Here is a 19,181-nt window from a genome sequence, read left to right as displayed (position 1 = left end):
CCAAATAATCCAGTAAAAAATGGGCAGAAGACACGAATAGACAGTTTTCCAAGGAAGACATCCAGATGGCTACAGACATATGAAAAGATGCTCAACATCACTCATCATCAGAGAAATACAGATCAAAACCACAATGAATACTACCTCACACCTGAAAGAATGGCTAAAATGAACAACTCTGGAAATAAGAGATGTTGGTGAGGATGCAGAGAAAAGGGAACCCATTTGCCCTACTGGTGGGAATGCAAACTGTTGCAGCCACTCTGGAAAACAGTATGGAAGTTCCTCAAAAAATTAAAAATAGAACTACCCTATGACTCAGCAATTGCACTACTAGATACTTATCCAAAAGATACAAAAATGCTGATTCAAAGGGGCATATGCACCCCAATGTTTATAGCAGCACTATCAACAATAGCCAAGTATGGAAAGAACCCAAATGTCCATCAACTGACAAATGGATGAAGATGTGGTACATGTATACAATGAAATATTACTTGGCTATCAGAAAGGATGAAATCTTGCCATTTGCAACAATGTAGATGGAACTAGGGTGCATTATACTAAGCAAAATAAGTCAGTCAGATAAAGATAAGTAACATGATTTCACTCATATGTGGAATTTAAGAAACAAAACAGGTGAACATAGGAGAAGGGAAGGAAAACAAAATAAGATAAAAGCAGAGAGGGAGGCAAAGCATAAGAGGCTCTTAAATACAGAGAACAGGGTTACTGGAAGGGGTATGGGTGGGGGTGGGGGCTAAATGGGTGATAGGCATTAAGGAGGGCACTTTCTGGGATGAGCACTGGGTGTTATATGTAAGTGAAGAATCACTGGGTTCTACTTCTGAAACTAACACTGCACTGTATGTTAACTAACTTGAATTTAAATTTAAAAGATATTTTAAAAGTGGAGGTTTGCTTCAAAGAAGTTTTTTCATTTATTCATGTATTCAATTATTTATGTATTTTTTCCAGCAAGCACTTTTTAGTACTTCCTTTGTATTTTTTTTTTAATTTTCTTTCTCAACGTTTATTTTTTTGGGGACAGAGAGAGACAGAGCATGAACGGGGGAGGGGCAGAGAGAGAGGGAGACACAGAATCAGAAACAGGCTCCAGGCTCTGAGCCATCAGCCCAGAGCCTGACGCGGGGCTCGAACTCCCGGACCGCGAGATCATGACCTGGCTGAAGTCGGACGCTTAACCGACTGCGCCACCCAGGCGCCCCATTTCCTTTGTATTTAAAACTACGTTAGGTGCTATAAGGAATAGAATATTACATACAACATGCAATTTCTATCTCAGAATCCTTATAATCTACTTTAAGAGACTAGAAAATCATATGTCACCTTTTGAAATGGAAGGTGATTAACAAATAATTACATTCCAAAAGTGTTGTTCAGGGAATTCATCCTAGTAGACATGTGTTGAAGACTGAGGCTGTTAGATGTAGTTTCATGGAAAAGGCCAGAGAGAAACAGAAAAAAAATTATGGACTGATTGTGGAAACTGGAGGTGTGGCTGGAGCAATGAATGGGTGTGTGGCAATGCAACTGGGAGAGGGAATGTGGTGATGAAACAGTGGGCAAAGGCCAGGTCATGAAGGCCTTTATGTTCTCTTAACCCCAAAATCTGTTGGAAGCCATGGCATAATTTTCCTGTCACCAAGTCATCCTGGAAATAATGTAGGTGGTAGAAAGGGATAGGGTGGCAATGGCTTATACAAGGCAGAGAGAAGCTATGAGTCTTCTAGATAATACAGATATGAAACATCAGAATATTGAAGCTACTGTTTTTGGTTATTAAGTGAGTATCATGAGGTGGAAGGGGTTGAGTAAGATGTAGAAATAGAGTATTGGTCCTAGGATTCTTCCTTCCGAGATTGGAAGAAGATGGCACCATTAATTGAAAAAGAAAAAAGAGCTGATGAGCATAGCAAATTTGTGGTTAATCCAAGATTATTTGACTACACTGGGACTTTCAGTACATTGACCCCACCATTTTTTTTCATTATTCACTCTCTCAATCCATGTCCTCACTTTCTTTTTTACCCAGCTCAGACTCCATGCCTAGCATTAAAATAACCCTCTTGTATATACCCATATATCCCTTTCCCCCTCTCCACCTTCTATTAATCACAATTTTCTACCTACTTCTTCCTCTGTACTTTAGTTGCTAATTGTATTGGGAGAAAAAGCATAATCATGCTCATTTGTCACACTTTTTTTAAAGCCTTCAGCACCTGAAATTCCCAGGCAGTCTCCCATCCAAGTACTGACCAGGCTAGATTCTGCTTAGCTTCCAAGATCAGACAAGATTGGGCACATTCAAGTTGGTATGTCCACAGACTCATTTGTCACACTTTGAAGTCAAAATCACAAATGCATAGCCAATTTTTACCATTGCTGTACAACTCTACAACATTTCCTTAATTTATATACTCCCTTACTCTTCCATACTACTAACCATTTCACATATTTTCCTCCTTTCTGCTTGAAATTTAAAAGCCCTTTCTTTAACTTCTGAGGCTCTTCCCTCTCACTTCATTGATAAGTCAACATATATGGCAAAAACTGCATACTGTCAAATTAGCCTTGAAAATTCCTTGGGAAGTTTCACATTGGAGACTGACATGTCTTCTCTTAAGAAGTCTAATACAACCAGTTTCTGCTCTGGCATTGGAAATTCCCTTAGGTTAGTATCCGCTAAAGTATATAGACTACATTCACAGTCTTTAGTCATTATAATTGACAGCTAGGTACTCACACTGTGAAAGCTGTGTGAGAAGTGACTTCAGCTGGGGAAAGAGCATATTCACCTCTCCCCTCTCACTCTGGGGCATAGGCTAACTGAGTGAAATGGAAGGAAAATGTTCATATAAATTTATATTTCTATAGGTTTCATCTCTCATTTTTTGGAGAATGGGAGCTGATGAGTGTGAAATGTTAATTCACATTAAATAGCAGATGTATGATGCGACCCCGCTGAAAAATAGGATGCATTTTCTGCTACTTGTTAAATGTCATCATCTACTTAAAATGCTTAGCACAGTGCCTGGCATATAGTAAACAATAAGTGTAAGCTATTAGTAGTAGGAGTGTTAATATTCAAGAGTTGATGTCACAGCCAAGTGGAGAGGGCACATGAATAGGAAGATAAATGGTGGTATACGAGAAATACTAAGTAACTATTAGAGGTGCTTTAGAGCAGAGAGAGCTCACCATCAGATAAATCCTCAATGATTAGATTTAAAATGTTATCTATAAAAATGCATGAGATTATAACAGGAAGAAAGCTAGCAGCTGTCAACCAACAGTTCAGATCAGATACAGGATCTGAACACTGGAGATCATTTCCAGACCATTTCCAGAAAAATAAGCCACAAAATCAGAGTCTACACACATAATGCTTTATGGGTTTCAGGAGATGTTTGCCTTTGTTATCTGTCTCATTTAATCCTCATGGAACTTGGTTGATGAATGAGGATGGGAACACCTTCCCTTCCTACTAATGGAGGAAACTGTCCCTTGGAGGACTGTGACTTGCCTAGCCTCCTTCCACTCCATGTCAGAGCCTGAACAAGAGCTGCTTGGGTTCTCTGACTCTAAATCCAGCCCCTTAGCCATTGTTTCTTCCTGTTCTGCCTGCAACAATCATTCAAAGAGAATAGCATGTGCTCTGGTAACAAGAGCCCGGTTTAATATATTGCTTAAAATATTTCGGTGCGTGGACAAGTCCATTTAAAAAGAACAAGAAAATCTTTAGAAAGTTGTGCAACCATCAATATTGTTATTCCATTAACTAGACATGCTGGTATCATCTTAATTTAAATATTTGTAAGCAGAAAAGAGATGCTCATTTTTATTCACAATGCCTTTCCTATCCCATCTGGCACAAGCAATTTCCTTGTGTGTGCCTTTAAACTGTGTTATAAAGAAATTAATTTTACCCTGAGGGCTTTCGCTGTGAATCTCACAACCTTCATTCTGGTTATTTCTTCAGTTTCATCATCAGTAACAAATTGTTCTTGTGGGGGGAATTGCGCCTGTCAATTTTTCTAGTTTAGCCCATCAAATCTTTCATTAGGTGTTGCCACTAACAAATAAATGCCTTTGTTTTCTTTCCAGAGTTGTTGGCAGCTATTATAATTATTTTATCAGGGAAACACAATTTGCATTGGTATATATTTATTAATTGGAAAATTACCTTTCAAATTAGTTTATAATGAGAATGATTATGTTTACTATCACTTAGACAAAGTGGTAAATAAAAGAGTCAATTCAAATAAAGTATGTGATTAATAATTAAAAATACAAATATGTGTCTAGTAATTGCTTAACTATATTTCCTGTAGAGTTTGTCTCAATGATTTCAATAGGTGATCAGAAAAATCTGCTGATGTATGACCTCAGCTTCCTAAAGGTCAAGGGCCTTTAGACAAAAGAATAGAAAAATGCTATTACTTTTATTAATTCTTTCTCAATTCACTCCTCTAAGCTGGACTTGGCTTTGTCATCAGGGCCATAAAGATAGACATGTCATAACTCCTGGCTTCAAAGAGGTCAGTCTAAAAATGTCACAATGTCAACAGCTATCAATTATTCAACATTTTCTACATAATGGGAAGAAGGCCAGGTTTTCTCACAATGTACATAAATATTTTGTCATTTAAATCTCTTATTAACCTTGGAAGGAAAACACACTATAAGGAATGTGAAACTCGCAGAACTTACTTCCTGAAGGCTCTAGACCTAGGCAATAACAGAAGGCTGTGAACCTCAGTCTCTTTCTCTGTCTGTGTCTGTCTCTGTCTCTCCTTCTGAAACTATGACGGAGATAAGAGCCGGAATAGTGGTGGAATCACCAGGCTATACAAGCACAAAAGAGCTTCTGCCTTACTTTACCTGACCCCTGCTTCTCAGAAGGTCCTGACTCTGAATGTTAGTCAGAGAAAAACCTATATGCATCGAGCTCACCATTTTCTAACATGAAATGCTCACTGTCATTAGAATATCCTGGAGATAATGTGTGTGTCCACAGCATCCCTCTCCACAAATCACCAGGCATTGCTGAGGCTTTTGGTCACAGCTTAAAGATGTCATTGTGCTCTAAGCCTGGAGCCATGACCACTCAAACTCCCACTGTGGTATCAAACCCCATCTTTAGTTCAGATAAACATGTATTTCTGAACCCTAACTGTGTGCCAGGAACTGAACTAAGAGATAAATGAAGGATTAACACGTGATGTCTGCCCTCAGAAATTCTAAGGGAGGACACAGTTTAAGCACATTTTGATGAGGATGAAGAGCACAGTAGAAATTTATTCAGAGATGAATAGCAAATAAAATAAAATAAAATAAAACAATAAAATCTTTAAAAAAGAGAGAATGTTTGCCTTGCTTGGCATGGGGGCAGGAGGTGGGGGAAGGATCTAAGTAAAGAACGTTTAAACATTTAAAACAATCCTTAAAATATTTATCAAAAATCGAATTAAAGAGGTGATAAAAGTACAGACTGAGGTAGACAGATTAGATGTAAAGCCTAGTTTACTACTTCTCTTAGACCAAATTTCCTTACCTGAAAAAATATTAGTAATGACATCTACTTTTTTTGTTGTATATTTGATGCTAAAATGAGATAGTGTGTTAGTGCTCAGCACAGTATCTAGCACTTATTATTTGAGGCAGAATGTGTACATATAACAGAATTAGTATTTAAGTTTTCAGGACACGTGCAATTTACCTTCAGAGATTCTGACTCATGCAGGATATAGGATACCAGGCTGTTCTGACAATTATTTTAGATAAGTATGGCCAATATTTGTGTTTCTGGAAGGGAAGAGAACATCAAAAATGCTAGTTTGTATAATCCTATGATTGACAAAATACCAGATAATACTGCTTTTTGGAGTTTTTAAGTTTATTTATTTATTTTGAGAGAGAGAGTGTGTGAGCAGGGAGAGGCAGAGGGGGTGGGGAGAGATAATCCCAAGCAGGCTCCATGCTGCCAGCACAGAGCCTGTTGCGGGGCTCGATCCCACAGACTGTGAGATCATGACCTGAGCTGAAATCAAGAGCTGGATGCTTAATGGACTGAGCCACCCAGGCAGCCCTGCTTTTTGTTTTTTAATCATAGGGTTATTATGAACGCTTTAAGCTGGGAGACCTCACATACACTCAATATAAACCTGTATTGATGTGTCCTAGACCAATATGTTCTTACATGCTGATGTGAGTGGACCGTAGTTCTTCTGTAATTGCCTACGGCACTACTGTATTGTGGGTTTCTCACAGCAGGGACCATGACTTTTGTCCTTGAATCTTCACTGCATGACATGTAGCATGTGCTTATTAATAAGTGCCAGTTGAAGGGAAACTGATAACTTTTATCCACTTCAACATTATAAATTTCATTTTTTATGATATGTACATACGTGGCATAATTTCAGTTTCTAATCACAACATAATAGAATTATCGAGAAAATCACACTACTGAGGAAATTGATGTAATTAGCGTCCCTTTAAATTCACATTGTGATCGGGGCGCCTGGGTGGCGCAGTCGGTTAAGCGTCCGACTTCAGCCAGGTCACGATCTCGCGGTCCGTGAGTTCGAGCCCCGCGTCAGGCTATGGGCTGATGGCTCAGGGCCTGGAGCCTGCTTCCGATTCTGTGTCTCCCTCTCTCTCTGCCCCTCCCCCATTCATGCTCTGTCTCTCTCTGTCCCAAAAATAAATAAATGTTGAAAAAAAAAAAAAAATTTAAATTCACATTGTGATCACCAGCCTTTATTAGATACTCATGTACAACATGCAATGCTACTCTGTTTCTCCAAGAAGCTTATTTTTCTATTCTTTAGTCAAATAATCACTTTTTATTACTTTGCACGCCCCCTCCCACCACCACTTTATTATGCTGACCTTGTCTGATAAATCACAGATAAACAGAAGCCATGATATGGGAAGCACCCCCTCTTCCTATCACTAAGTCAACAAACTTGTCTGACACTGCACTTCTCTATTTCTACCCTTCAGTTGTGAGGGAGAAGCTCCCTACCCAGCTGAAGTCATTCCTTCACTCCATGTCCCTTTGCCACTCACTTTGAAAAGGCTGAGCTTCCTGATTATTCCCCCCGTCTTCCACATCATCAGTCTTTCCCTCTGTAATAAATTATTCCTGCTGGCATACAAAGGTCGACCCCCAGCACACATCTTTAAACAATATCTCCTTACATCCTCTTTACCTGGTCCCCATTTTTCTGCTTACTTTCCTAGCCAAACTTCTTACAAGGGTTGTCAACACAAACTGTCTATACTTCTCCCAGAGGGTCACTCTTCAATCCCCTGCTATTTAGCTGCCGTCCCCACCATTTCTCTAAAATTATTCTTGTCAAGGTGTCCAGTGACCCCCATGCTTTCTGCTCTCACTGGACCTTCAACCATGGATCGTCCCCTCACAAATTACTTTTCTTTCTTGGAATCTACAATACCACTTCACTCTAACTTTTCTCCTCTCTCTGCATTCTCCTTCTCAGAGATGTTCCTCCACGCTACAACTTTCCTTTCTCTCTACTCTCTTTCACTGGGTGATCTCATTCATTTCTAGGACTTTGAATATCATACATGTGCCAACAAGTCCCCAGTGTATATCAATGACCCAAATCTTTCTTCTCATCTCAAACCCCATGAAGCTAAATCCATTTAACATACAAAAAATGAAATACATGTGTTTTTTTTCTTTTAAGATTTATTTTTCCCTTTAATTTCAGTAAGTGGCATGACATCCTACCCAAGTGCCCAAGCCACAAATCTAAACATTTTTAATGCCGCCTTCTTGTTTATGTTTATCAACAAAGGATTTATATACCTTGAAAATGTATCCCTTCCTTTCCTTCTTTCCTGCCAGCATCTGACACCAGTTCACCATTATCTTCCTTCCACCTGAACAACTGTAACAAGTCTCCTACTGGGACACTACACTTTCTTATTTTTCCCCTAATTCCCAATGCATTATTTATACACTGGCCTAATCTTTCGTAAAATCCCAATCAGATTATGAGACTCCTCTGCTTAGAACCCTTCTACAATAATTCCATATTATTTATAATGAATATAAATTGCTTTTGATAGCCTACAAGGAACACTTTGATCTTATTTACATCTCCAGCTAATCTCTGGCCATTTCCTGCCTTACCCACTATACTGCAACACATAGGTGTTCTCGCAATTCATGAAGCCATGAAAATCATTCCTGTTATGGGGCCTTTCTCTCCTTGGAATGTTCTCCCGCACTGTTTATGTAGTTAAATGCTTCACGTTCTCAAACGGCTTTCTGAGAAAATTTAAACATTACCCACGTTACTAAGTAGGAAAAACACTCTTGAAAGCAACTTTTTTGTCTGTCATATTCATTGGTCAAATTCATCAGGAACCCATGGGGGAGGAGAAGGAAAAAAAAAAAAAGAGGTTAGAGTGGGAGAGAGCCAAAGCATAAGAGACTCTTAAAAACAGAACAAACTGAGGGCTGATGGGGGGTGGGAGGGAGGGGAGGGTGGGTGATGGGTATTGAGGAAGGCACCTGTTGGGATGAGCACTGGGTGTTGTATGGAAACTAATTTGACAATAAATTTCATATATTTAAAAAAAAAGAATGAAAAAAAAAAACAACAAATTCATCAGAAACAACAAATTCATCCATGTTGCCAATCCATTGGTTGTTTCTGAATCTTCTTCTTACTCGTTCTACCGACAACATTTGGCACAGCTTTTCAGTCCCTCTTTCTTAAAACATCTTACTTTGCTTTCTGGCAGGGGTATACTGGAGTTTGTTTTGCAAGAGACAACTGTTAATTGTTTGGAATTTTGCAAGCCTATTGTTGGATAATAATACATAGCGTAAAGTTGGCCATGGTAGAAGTTATGCCACAGAAATTGGTAAGCATTAGATATCAGGGCTTTTAATTTTAGATAGCTTTTTGTTAAACATTTATGGTCACGGTGTCGACTCTGGGACATTGCTCCTTTAGTTCTTCTCCTGCCTTGCAAAAGCATATTCCTGATCTTTCAACATTGGAATGCCCCAGGGTTATCAGTTTAGACCTATTCCAGGTTGTTTTGTTTTGTTTTTTTTAATTTTTTTTTAATCTATACTCATTTTCCAGGGGATTTTATCCAGACCCATGGTTTTAAATGTCGTCTCCTTATTTGATAAAAATTTCTCCAACATTTTTATCTCTAGCTTTGATTGCTCTGCTGAACCTCACATTTCATCTATCTAACTGCCTTGTTAACATCTTCATTCCAATGTCTAAATAAGCACCTCAAACTTAATATTTTGAAAATGAATATTTGATTTACCACCTCTCTTTCACACATGCTCCTCCAAAAGTCTTCCCCATGTCTCTGGCCAAAACCTTGGAGTTACTTGACTATTCTCTTGCTTTGACACCTCATATCTAATCCATCAGCGAATCTGTTTTTTAATCCCACCTTCAAAGTATATCCTGAATCTGACTACTTTTTACCATCTTGCCTGCTGCTTTCCTATTTAAAGCACTATAATTTCTTATCAAAATTTTTGCAATAACCTCCTCACTAGTATCCCCACTCCACCCTTGCCTGACAGCAATCTATTCTCCACTCACCAGCATTAAAAATCCTCTTGGCTTTCTGCCTCATTCAGTGGAAAATTCAAAGTGATCACTAGGACCCGTTAGGCCATATCAACCTGGCCCCTAGCTGTCTATCTGACCTAGTTATCTTCCACCGTCTCCCTCATTCTCTAGGCTCCAGACACACTGGTCCCACTGATGTTCCTGCAGGTTCTAAGAACACTTCAATAAAAACTTTTATACCTGCTGTCCTCTCAGACTAGAACATTCATTTCCTGGATATCTGTAGGGATCATTCCTTTTTTAATTTTTTTTAATATAATTTATTGTCAAATTGGTTTCCATACAACACCCAGTGCTCGTCCCAACAAGTTGTAGGGCTCATTTCTTCCAGCTCTTTACTCAAATGTCACCTTATTAGAAAAGACTTCCATGATCAACCCCAATACTTTTATTTTTCTTTTATAACCTTTATCACACTGTGTCATAATACTACATTCGTGTGTTTGTCATGATTCTCTCCATTAGAATATAAACTCCAAGACGTCAAAGATTTGATCTGTTTTGTTTACTGCTCACTCCTCAACTCTTAGAACTGTGCCTGGCACTTAGTAATTATTTGCTGAGTAAATGATGAGTTAAAGTTTTTTGTGTATTTATTTACTTTTGCTGAGTAATACGCTTCCACTCCATGAGAGCCCACCAAAAAAAAAAATTTAAATTTCTAATTAAATTATCACAGAAGCTAGCCCTAATATACCTCCTTATTCTTCCACCTAATTTTCCCACAGAACTAAATTCAGCGTATCAAAACTGAACTCATCATTCTACCCACTGAAACAAGTCTTTCTGGCTTTACTGCCTCCATTAGAACAATGTATCCTCTCAGTAATGTGAATTTCAGTATTTAAGGCTTTTCACCTTTTATTCTACTCCCTTACTGTAATGTCTTACATCAACAGATGCCAATATTAAATTATTACTTCTGTAAGGACGCTTTGTCTCTTTCTTTTCATTCCCATTGCCAGCACACCAGTTCAGAATTTTTTGCTTGAGGTATTTTAGTCATCTTTTAACTACTCTCTTGGTCTTCACCTGTGAGTGCTTTTTTTTTTTTTATCACATTATTTACTAATTAATCACTCTACATTATAGCTCACATACTCAAATCTTCAAATGTCTAAAATGATTTATTTTAGCTGCAGTGACCATATAATTTATTGTCCAAACAGGACACTTTGAAAGTGAAAGGGCACTGTCATTAATTACATTGGGACAGCAGGTATGAACCAGAATTCAACAAGCAAAGCAGGATATGTGGTCACCTTAACTTCCTGGGGAGTGTCATGCCTTTCTTCTTTCTGGAAGAAAAACTGTTTTTTCTGACATCCACTCCATCAACATAATTCAGTGATATAAATTGAATCATCTGAGCCAAAATGAACATTCCATTCCTTTTGTTAGTAATTGCTTTAGGAAGGAGCATGTGATGAATTTTAGCCTGTGAAATGTGAGAGGTAGCTGCTTCAGGGAGAGTGATTTCTGAAAGATGTTTCTATACACATATAAAGACAGTTCTTATTCTTCTGCTGGCTGATATCTTGTCTGGATATTTGATGCCTGGAGCCACAGTGGGCAACTTGTGATGATGAGGTGGCTGGCAGGAGACAAAGCTGATGTCCTGGCTTCAGCAGAAAGATGAAAACAACTTGATTCTTTGATTAAATCATTGAGATACTGAATCAACCAAACCTGGGGTACCCTGTATCCAAAAGGAAGGTAGTCTTCTGATTGTGTGAGGTAATAAATTTTGTTTATTGTTTAAATGAGTTATGACAGCATTTTCAGTTACTTGCATTCCCATTTGATGCAAATCTGTCTCTCTCTCTCTCTCTCTCTCTCTCTCTCTCATTTTCATGACCCTTCACCTTATGGCCTCTCTCCCCTCTCCCACCCCTACTTACTACAACCTATTCCAATACACTTCATTTTTTAAACCACATTGAAAGACTACAGTCTCTTTTTGAAAATATTTTTTTATTTCCTTTGACCAATCTTTGTGTAGGCTGCCCCACATTTCAGAAATACCCTCTGTTCATTTCTGCATACTAATGTCCTTAGAGCAGTTCATCTCAGATATTATCTCCTCAAGAACATTTCTTGATTGCTGAAATGGTCCTTATCTTTCTCTCTTTTGAACCTATGTTGCAATGAGTTCATACATCTTTCATCACCCAAGTTTGACCCCATCCTATTATGTACAATCCTAAATCTTCCCCCTACTCTTATTCTTCTCTGTAAACTTTAAACACCTGACACAGGATTTTGCATATGCAGGAAATATTTCTTAAATTGAAATTCTGAAAATATTTCACTATCTGTAGTTATTAGTGAGTTAAGTAATATTTTCTTATAATTTGCAAGGCACCACACTTAGAATACTTGGGTCTCTGCCCTCAAATCACTATCGTAAAATTCAGAATAAGAAAAAAAATGAGTATCTAATGATTAACGCATTTTTTGATTGCAGAAACTTGCTACAAATAACGTAGTACTTCTTTTGCACATACCTGCCTAGGTAACTAATTGGCCAAAGTGATTCTTTTATTGGCAGTATATTTCTACAATATATATCAGACATTTTAAAGAGATAAATGGAATCTTGCCATACATGGTGCCAACTTCTTTATTGAATTAAAAGGGACAGGAGAAAATACAGAAACATGTATCAGTTTATGGTTCCGCATCTTACTCAGATGAAATGCCTCTGATTTAGCATGTTAATATTTTAAAGAGACTTGAAATTCTACTATATATGTTTCAGTTTGTTTGTTCGCAATTAATGCATTATACTTAGCATTACATATGCTTAGGTCAAAATCAGTCTTAAAAGACACCAGTTCCTTTATTTTAAAATACTGAATTTAGTAAGAGAGATAAAGGCAGGGGACAGGAAAGAACTTAACACTGAATGAGTGCCTAATATGTGCCAGGCACTATGTTAGGAACTTTGGGTGCATTTTCTTATTTTATCCTGAGAATCCCAATCCTATGAATCCCAATCCTATGACTTAGGTTTTTTTTATCTCCAGTTTACGAATGAGAAATTTGAGGCACAGAATAGTGCCCACAAATATAGTTGTCAAATAATAGAGCCAGGATTTGAATTCAGGTAATTGATTAACTAAAGCCAGGCCAACTTTACCAAATATATAGGTAACCTAATATTTTGGATTTAAGGTCAAAAGCTATGTTTAGCAATAAAGAATTTTTAGGATATAAATTGAGGAACTCACAAGTTAGTAAAAGAGGCAAATGTTCACAAATAATATAAAGAAAAATCCAGTAAGACCATAGGAGTTCAAAACTGAAATGCTAAGGTATCTGAATTTAGATTCCCCTGAAGGATTGGGTTGGATAGGTTATTTATAAAATGAGCACAGAAAGCACATGTGAAAGAATGCAAAGGGAGACAGGGAAGGGCAAAACATCTGTAAATGGTGCATTAATAAACAAATACTATGAGCTACTAGTGCTTAATCTCACTGGGAGCCTCTGAGGAATTGTGTGGAATGCACTTCAAAATTACTCTGCTAGCAGATAGGGAAGCTGGCATAGTTACCTACCCACTCTCTTCTCTCCTTGTATAAGGATTATCCCAGGGAGGTGTTAAATTCCCAGCACTTCTGGGCTTCCTTGCTTTCTGAGCACTGGCACTGGAGAAAGCCCTAAGGCAGAGAGTCAGAGATGCAAGCACTGGAGGTGGGAACCTGTCAGACTGCACCCATGCACAGGCATAGGACCTTTCTGCTCCTCAGAGACGGATGGGGTGAGCAACAGTACAGCCACATGTGGGAATGTCAAGGAGAGCATGTTTAAGGAATATTGAGGGAATCAGGGAGACATCACAGAGAAGATGACTTCTAAACAGGGGCATTGAAGGATGGGTAGAATTTAACTCCGCTAGGTATGGTGAGAAAGAGAAGCAGAAGAAAGTATAGTTGAGTTTTGTTCAATTTCAGTCTACCCTGACCTCCCAATTTAAAATTGCCTCCCACCCTTCCTGCCATTCCTTACCACAATCCTGACTCCTCCCCACTTATTTGATGTACTGGTTTTCTACAGCAATCATTAATACACGATACAAATTATTTGTTTGTTATATTTATTGCTTACTGTCCATACTACTCACCGTCACTAGCATGTAAGATCCAAGAAGGCAGGGATGTTTGTCTGTTTTGCTCACTAATGTATCCTAAATACTTAGAACAGTGCCCAGCACTTAGTTGTTTAATAAATATTCATTGAGTGAAAGAATCAACCTTATCATTCAGCTCTTGAGCTACTGGATGCCTATCTCTAACTTTAATGAAGAGGGAGAATCTGGAAAGAGAAGGAAGCATGAGAAAAAAATTAATGTATTTAGTGTGGGACCCGTCTGAATCCAACATACCTGTGAGACATCCCAGTCTTGTTTCAGTACCCTGAGGAAGGGAGAAGGGCGGCAATCTAAGCTTGCTTACCACTCTGTGTCTGCTGTTTTAACGTGATATGCAGCATCTTTTCAAGGATCTTTTTCCTCAGGAAATTATCTGTATTTATAGTATTAATATACTCTAGTAGGCATGATAATCTCACATTTTTCTGGCATCATCTATCCTCAAGGGCCTCTAGGCTTCTGTGCTGAGAAGTTATTTCTCTTGCAGCCTTGCATTTACTTCTTTAAACTGAGAGCATCTGTTACAGGAGCTGATTCTACTTGGCAGCTCACACTCACTCAATAGTGCCCTTAACATCACTACTAAACTCAGGAGTCTGCTTTCCCTGGGACTCACTCTTCTGCCCAAATATGTCAGAGGATTTTCCTCCCACACTGGGTGGAACTGTGAGATACAAAGGCTTTAGATGTGGACACTGTCTTTTGATTTTGTGTTCTAAGCAGTCTTACAAGCAAGATTATCTCTTGGCTAGAAACTGATACATATGCTAGTTCTTGGAGATCAGACAGACGTAATATATGTTTAGTCATAGCCCATGTCCATTTCTGACATCACGTTTACACCTGCTTCACCTTGGCAAAATGAAATCCACTTATATAGAGCACCATAATTTGGAAATTTTCTTAATTACATTGCCGTTTACCTTTGTGCTAATGATGAAGAAATGGTTTATTAAGCAAATTTAAAGAGGAAAACCATTGTGAACAGAATGCGTAAAGTTTATAACTAATTCAAGGAAGAAATTTTAAGCAACCTCGAATACTTTAGAAACATCATTTACATGTAAATACCTGGGGTAATAGGCTAATTACAATAGTTTTTATTTCTTCATTGAAACTGTTTCCCTAAAGCATTCTCTTAAACTGCATTTTCATATTCTATCATCTAGTTTCCTTGAAAGTAAAACAAGTGGGTTTTTAAATTTTCAATAATTTCGATTTGTCACCGATTATGCTTCCACCCAATTAATGAGGTTTGCCAACAGTGGATTCACCAGTGATGATGCAACATCATCAGATAAAAATGTCAAAGCCCAGTGGCAAATCTAGACATCAAGCAATTCCAGATTTTACAGAGTTGTGTGAAAAGAAAGGAAAAGCACTGAGTGGATTTTATTTAAGCCAGCTGCTGCGGAGTCCCCTCGTGGACTACAGCACAGCAGGGGGCGGCCAAAACTATGCAAAGCAATCCTTTGATGGAATGCTGTGCCTTTAGTTGGTGAAGAATGAAACATGTAAAATGTTACCGCCCTTTGATGACTTGCTGCAAGTGTCTTCATTGTCTGACCATTGATGTTTCCATTTCCTCTTTCACACTGCAATCTCTAATGTCTTTTTATCTTAATAATTACAAGTGCTAAAAGGCATCTCTTATGAATATGGTGTGGCTGTTTTCCTCCCTCCAGTTATGGTTCTGTCTCTACTTTAGCCAGAAGCTGTCTTTATGTATCTACTTCACATGAAATTGTTTTCAAAAAGAATTTGAAAAAACATGTCTTTAGTGTATTTCCTAGTAATCAGTGCGATGCTTTTAGTTTTTGTTTTTAACTCTATGATATGATTGTATATAACACTACCCTTTGGTATATAGATTCAGTGAATGAGTTCTTCTATGAAGAGTTACTCATACCAATTTCTCTTTGGTCACATTTTTTTTTTAATTCTACAAAGAAAACTTACAAACCAAAGATGGGTGGGAAACAGACATGTGAGGATAATTACTGACTGGGACACTGGTGAAATTAGAGGAGTGTGAATGGTCCAGGCTTACACAGGGCTGATCGGTTGTGTCTGTGCCCAAATTAGCTTCAGCATCAACTAAACAACTGAGTAAGACAATTTAGGTGTTCGTGCTTGGCTTAAACTCTTCTCTGTTAGATCCACACTGAGACTCCTACACTGATTCAGAGACTCCCTGGATCTGTTTCTTCAGTAACAATATTTTCTTGTCTCCTACAGGGTGTAGAGGAAGTTCTTCATAACATTTTCATAAACATTTTCATTTACCCTACCCACTTCATCCTTCCTGACCTTTTGTGGTAAGTGATGCTTCTGATTCTGTAGGCCTTTCCAGAATGCTATGGAGAAAGCAATAATCTTGTTCTCACGGTATCTCTCTGCAAACTCTTAGATTTGAAATTTTTCATTCTGTTACATCAGGTGCTACTCCACTCCCATTTCCATGTTCCTACGTTTGACCTTAGAGTTAGAGAAATTATCTAGACTATGTGTTTAGAGTATGTATTTCTGTCTCTTATTCTCCTTATTGCTTGTGGTTTTCATAAGGAAAGGGAATTGAAACCTGAAGTTGAGCATTCTTTCTTAGAAACACCTGAAATTAGGTGTTAGGTGAAACAGGAATGAGGGGAATGGCATTCCAGGAAAAAGGCAATAACACAGTTTCTAGCTACTGTCAGGTGTAATTGTGGTAGCAGAATATTGTCATACCTATCTTATATTTATTTTTTAAATTTATTTACGTTTTTATTTTAATTCCAGTTTATTAACATATAGTGTTATATTAATTTCAAGTGTACAATATAGTGATTCAACAGTTCCATACATCACCCTGTGATCATCACAATGAATGCACACCTTAATCCCCATCCCATATTTAACCCATCCCCTCCTCCCAACCATCAGTTTGTTCCCCATAATTAAGAGTCTATTTCTTGCTTTGTCTTTTTCTGTATTATTTTTTTTTCCTTTGCTTGTTTATTTTGTTTTGTAAGTTTCACGTTCGTGGAATCATGGTATTTGTCTTTCTGACTGAGCTGTTTCACTTAGCATCATATACTCCAGCTTCACAAGTATATATATGAGTATATGTGGAGTATATTCATTATAAACTCTAGCTTTTTGCAAATGGCAAGATTTCATTCTTTTTTCATGGCTGAATAATATTCCATTGTGTATATGTATGTGTGTGTATATATATATACATATATATATATATATATCACATCATCTTTTTCATTCTTCAATCAATGGACACTTGGGCTACTTTCACATTTTGGCTATTGTAAATAATGCTGCTACAAACATAGGGGTGCACATATATCTTTGAATTACTGTTCTTGTATTCTTTGGGTAACTACCCAGTAATGCAATTGCTGGATCATAACATAGTTCTCTTTTTAACTTTTTGAGGACCCTCCATACTGTTTTCCACAGTCTACATTCCCATGAACAATGTAAGAGGGTTCCTCTTTCTCCACATCCTTGCCAATACCTGTTGTTTCTTGCATTGTTGATTGTAGCCATTCTCATAGGTAGTATCTCATTGTAGTTTTGATTTGTATTTCCCTGATGATAAGTGATGATGAGCATATTTTCATGTGTCTGTTGGCTGTCACCTCCATATCTTAATCACCAGAATATACCTTACATGGCAGAAGGGACTTTGCAGGTGTGATTAACTTGAGGATCTTCAGATGAGGGGAGTATCCTGAGTTATTCAGGTGGATCCAATCTAATCACAAGGTGATTAAAAGGTAAAAAAAAAAGGGGGGGGGTGTAGAAAAGGGAAGATCAGAGAAGATGACCAGAAGCAGAAGTCAGAGAGAATCAAGATTTGAGGAAAGCACACTCCTGGGTTTGAACATGGAGGAATGGGTCATAAACCCAGGAATGCAGGTGGCATCTAGGAGCTAGAAAAGTCAAGGAAATGGATTCCCTTGAGCCTCCAGAAGAAATGTGCCCTACTGACCCATTTTGGACTTCTGACCTTCAGAAATTGTAAGACAATAAATATGTATTGTTTTAAGCCACTAAATCTGTAGTATTTTTTTTAATATTTATTTTTGAGAGAGAGAGAGCATGAGCTAGCAGAGTGGGGGGAGGCAGAGAGAGGGCAACAGAGAGAAATTGTAAGACAATGAATCTGTGTTGTTTTAAGCCACTGCATTTGTAGTAATTTTTTTTATGTGTGTTTATTTTGAGAGAGAGAGGGCGTGAGTGGGGTAGGGGCAGAGAGAGGGAGGGGACACGGGATCCAAAGTGGGTTCTGTGCAGACAATAGAGAGCCCAATGCAGGGCTGGAACTCATGAACTATGAGATAATAACCTGAGCCACAGTTGGATGCTTAACTGACTGAACCGCCCAGGTACCCTTAAATTTGTACTAATTCTTTGGCAGCATTAAAAAACGAATAGTACACATAGGGAAAACTAAAGGGAGGAAAGGTGAGTGTGCAGTGAGGTAGAAGATAGTGAAGTGTCTGGTATGTCAAGCTAAGAAATTTAAATTTTATCCTGAATGACATTAATGGCCACTGAGAGATTTTAGGCAGAGAGATTTCACAATTAGCTTTGCACTTTAAGCTTTCCACTCCAACAACCATTGGGATGGAGGAAGGGCCGAAATTAGAAGTAAATTGATTTGGTGACTGTCTCCATAATACAGCCAACAAATGCTATGTTTATTAGCTAAACTAGTCAATGAAATGGAGAAAGAGTAATAAGCTGAAGATACACTAAGGAAGTAGAATGATTAAATATGGAGTAACTAAAAAGTAGAATTCTAAGTGACTCACAAATTCTGTGATTGGGAGGATGTTTTTATTTTTCTTGGAGATAAAAAAATAGAAAAGAGGGATTAAATTTGGTAAAGGTGCAAGTTTGATTTTAGATGTTCTGTTTAGATATTCTGGGCCTATAAGTTGACAGGTAAAAAGATATTCAGTGGCAGTTGGATATATGAGAAATGGATTAGGATTGTTGACACACAAAGATAGAAAATAAATAACAAGCAGAAAGGAATTATAATGAACAATAATTTAAGGAAGATTCCCATTTCTTTTGACTTCATTTATATCCACGACTTTTACTAATATTTATAAACCAACAATTCCAAATTTATAACTCTAGCTCTAGTCCTTATAATCTAACCTGAGCTGGGATCCTTACTTAACTATTTTCTGGAGAACACTACCTTGACATTTAAAGGCTTATTAAATCTTACATTTTATCTTCCTAGTTAATAGAACTACCACTCCTGGGTTTCCAAGCCAGAAATCTCATGTCCTCTTCAACAACTCCTGCTCTCTCACTCATATCAAATCCATCACCAATTC

The 19,181-nt window shown here is 37.8% G+C and overlaps 1 long non-coding RNA gene across 2 annotated transcripts in view; it reads left to right on the top strand.

Annotated features, from left to right (window-relative positions):
- Positions 1-19,181, top strand: part of LOC125150432 (uncharacterized) — a 219,468-nt gene that overhangs the window by 183,291 nt on the left and 16,996 nt on the right. The window contains exon 4 of one of the 2 annotated variants that reach the window (XR_007146345.1): positions 16,066-16,130. The exons of the other annotated variant lie outside the window; for it this stretch is intronic. This is a non-coding gene — a long non-coding RNA (uncharacterized LOC125150432). Of the gene's footprint in view, positions 1-16,065; positions 16,131-19,181 lie in introns of those variants that run through there. 2 annotated transcript variants of the gene reach the window in all.

Source organism: Prionailurus viverrinus, chromosome D4 (assembly GCF_022837055.1).
Source record: "Prionailurus viverrinus isolate Anna chromosome D4, UM_Priviv_1.0, whole genome shotgun sequence".
NCBI lineage: Eukaryota > Metazoa > Chordata > Mammalia > Carnivora > Felidae > Prionailurus > Prionailurus viverrinus.
This window is presented reverse-complemented; position numbering and strand designations above follow the sequence as displayed.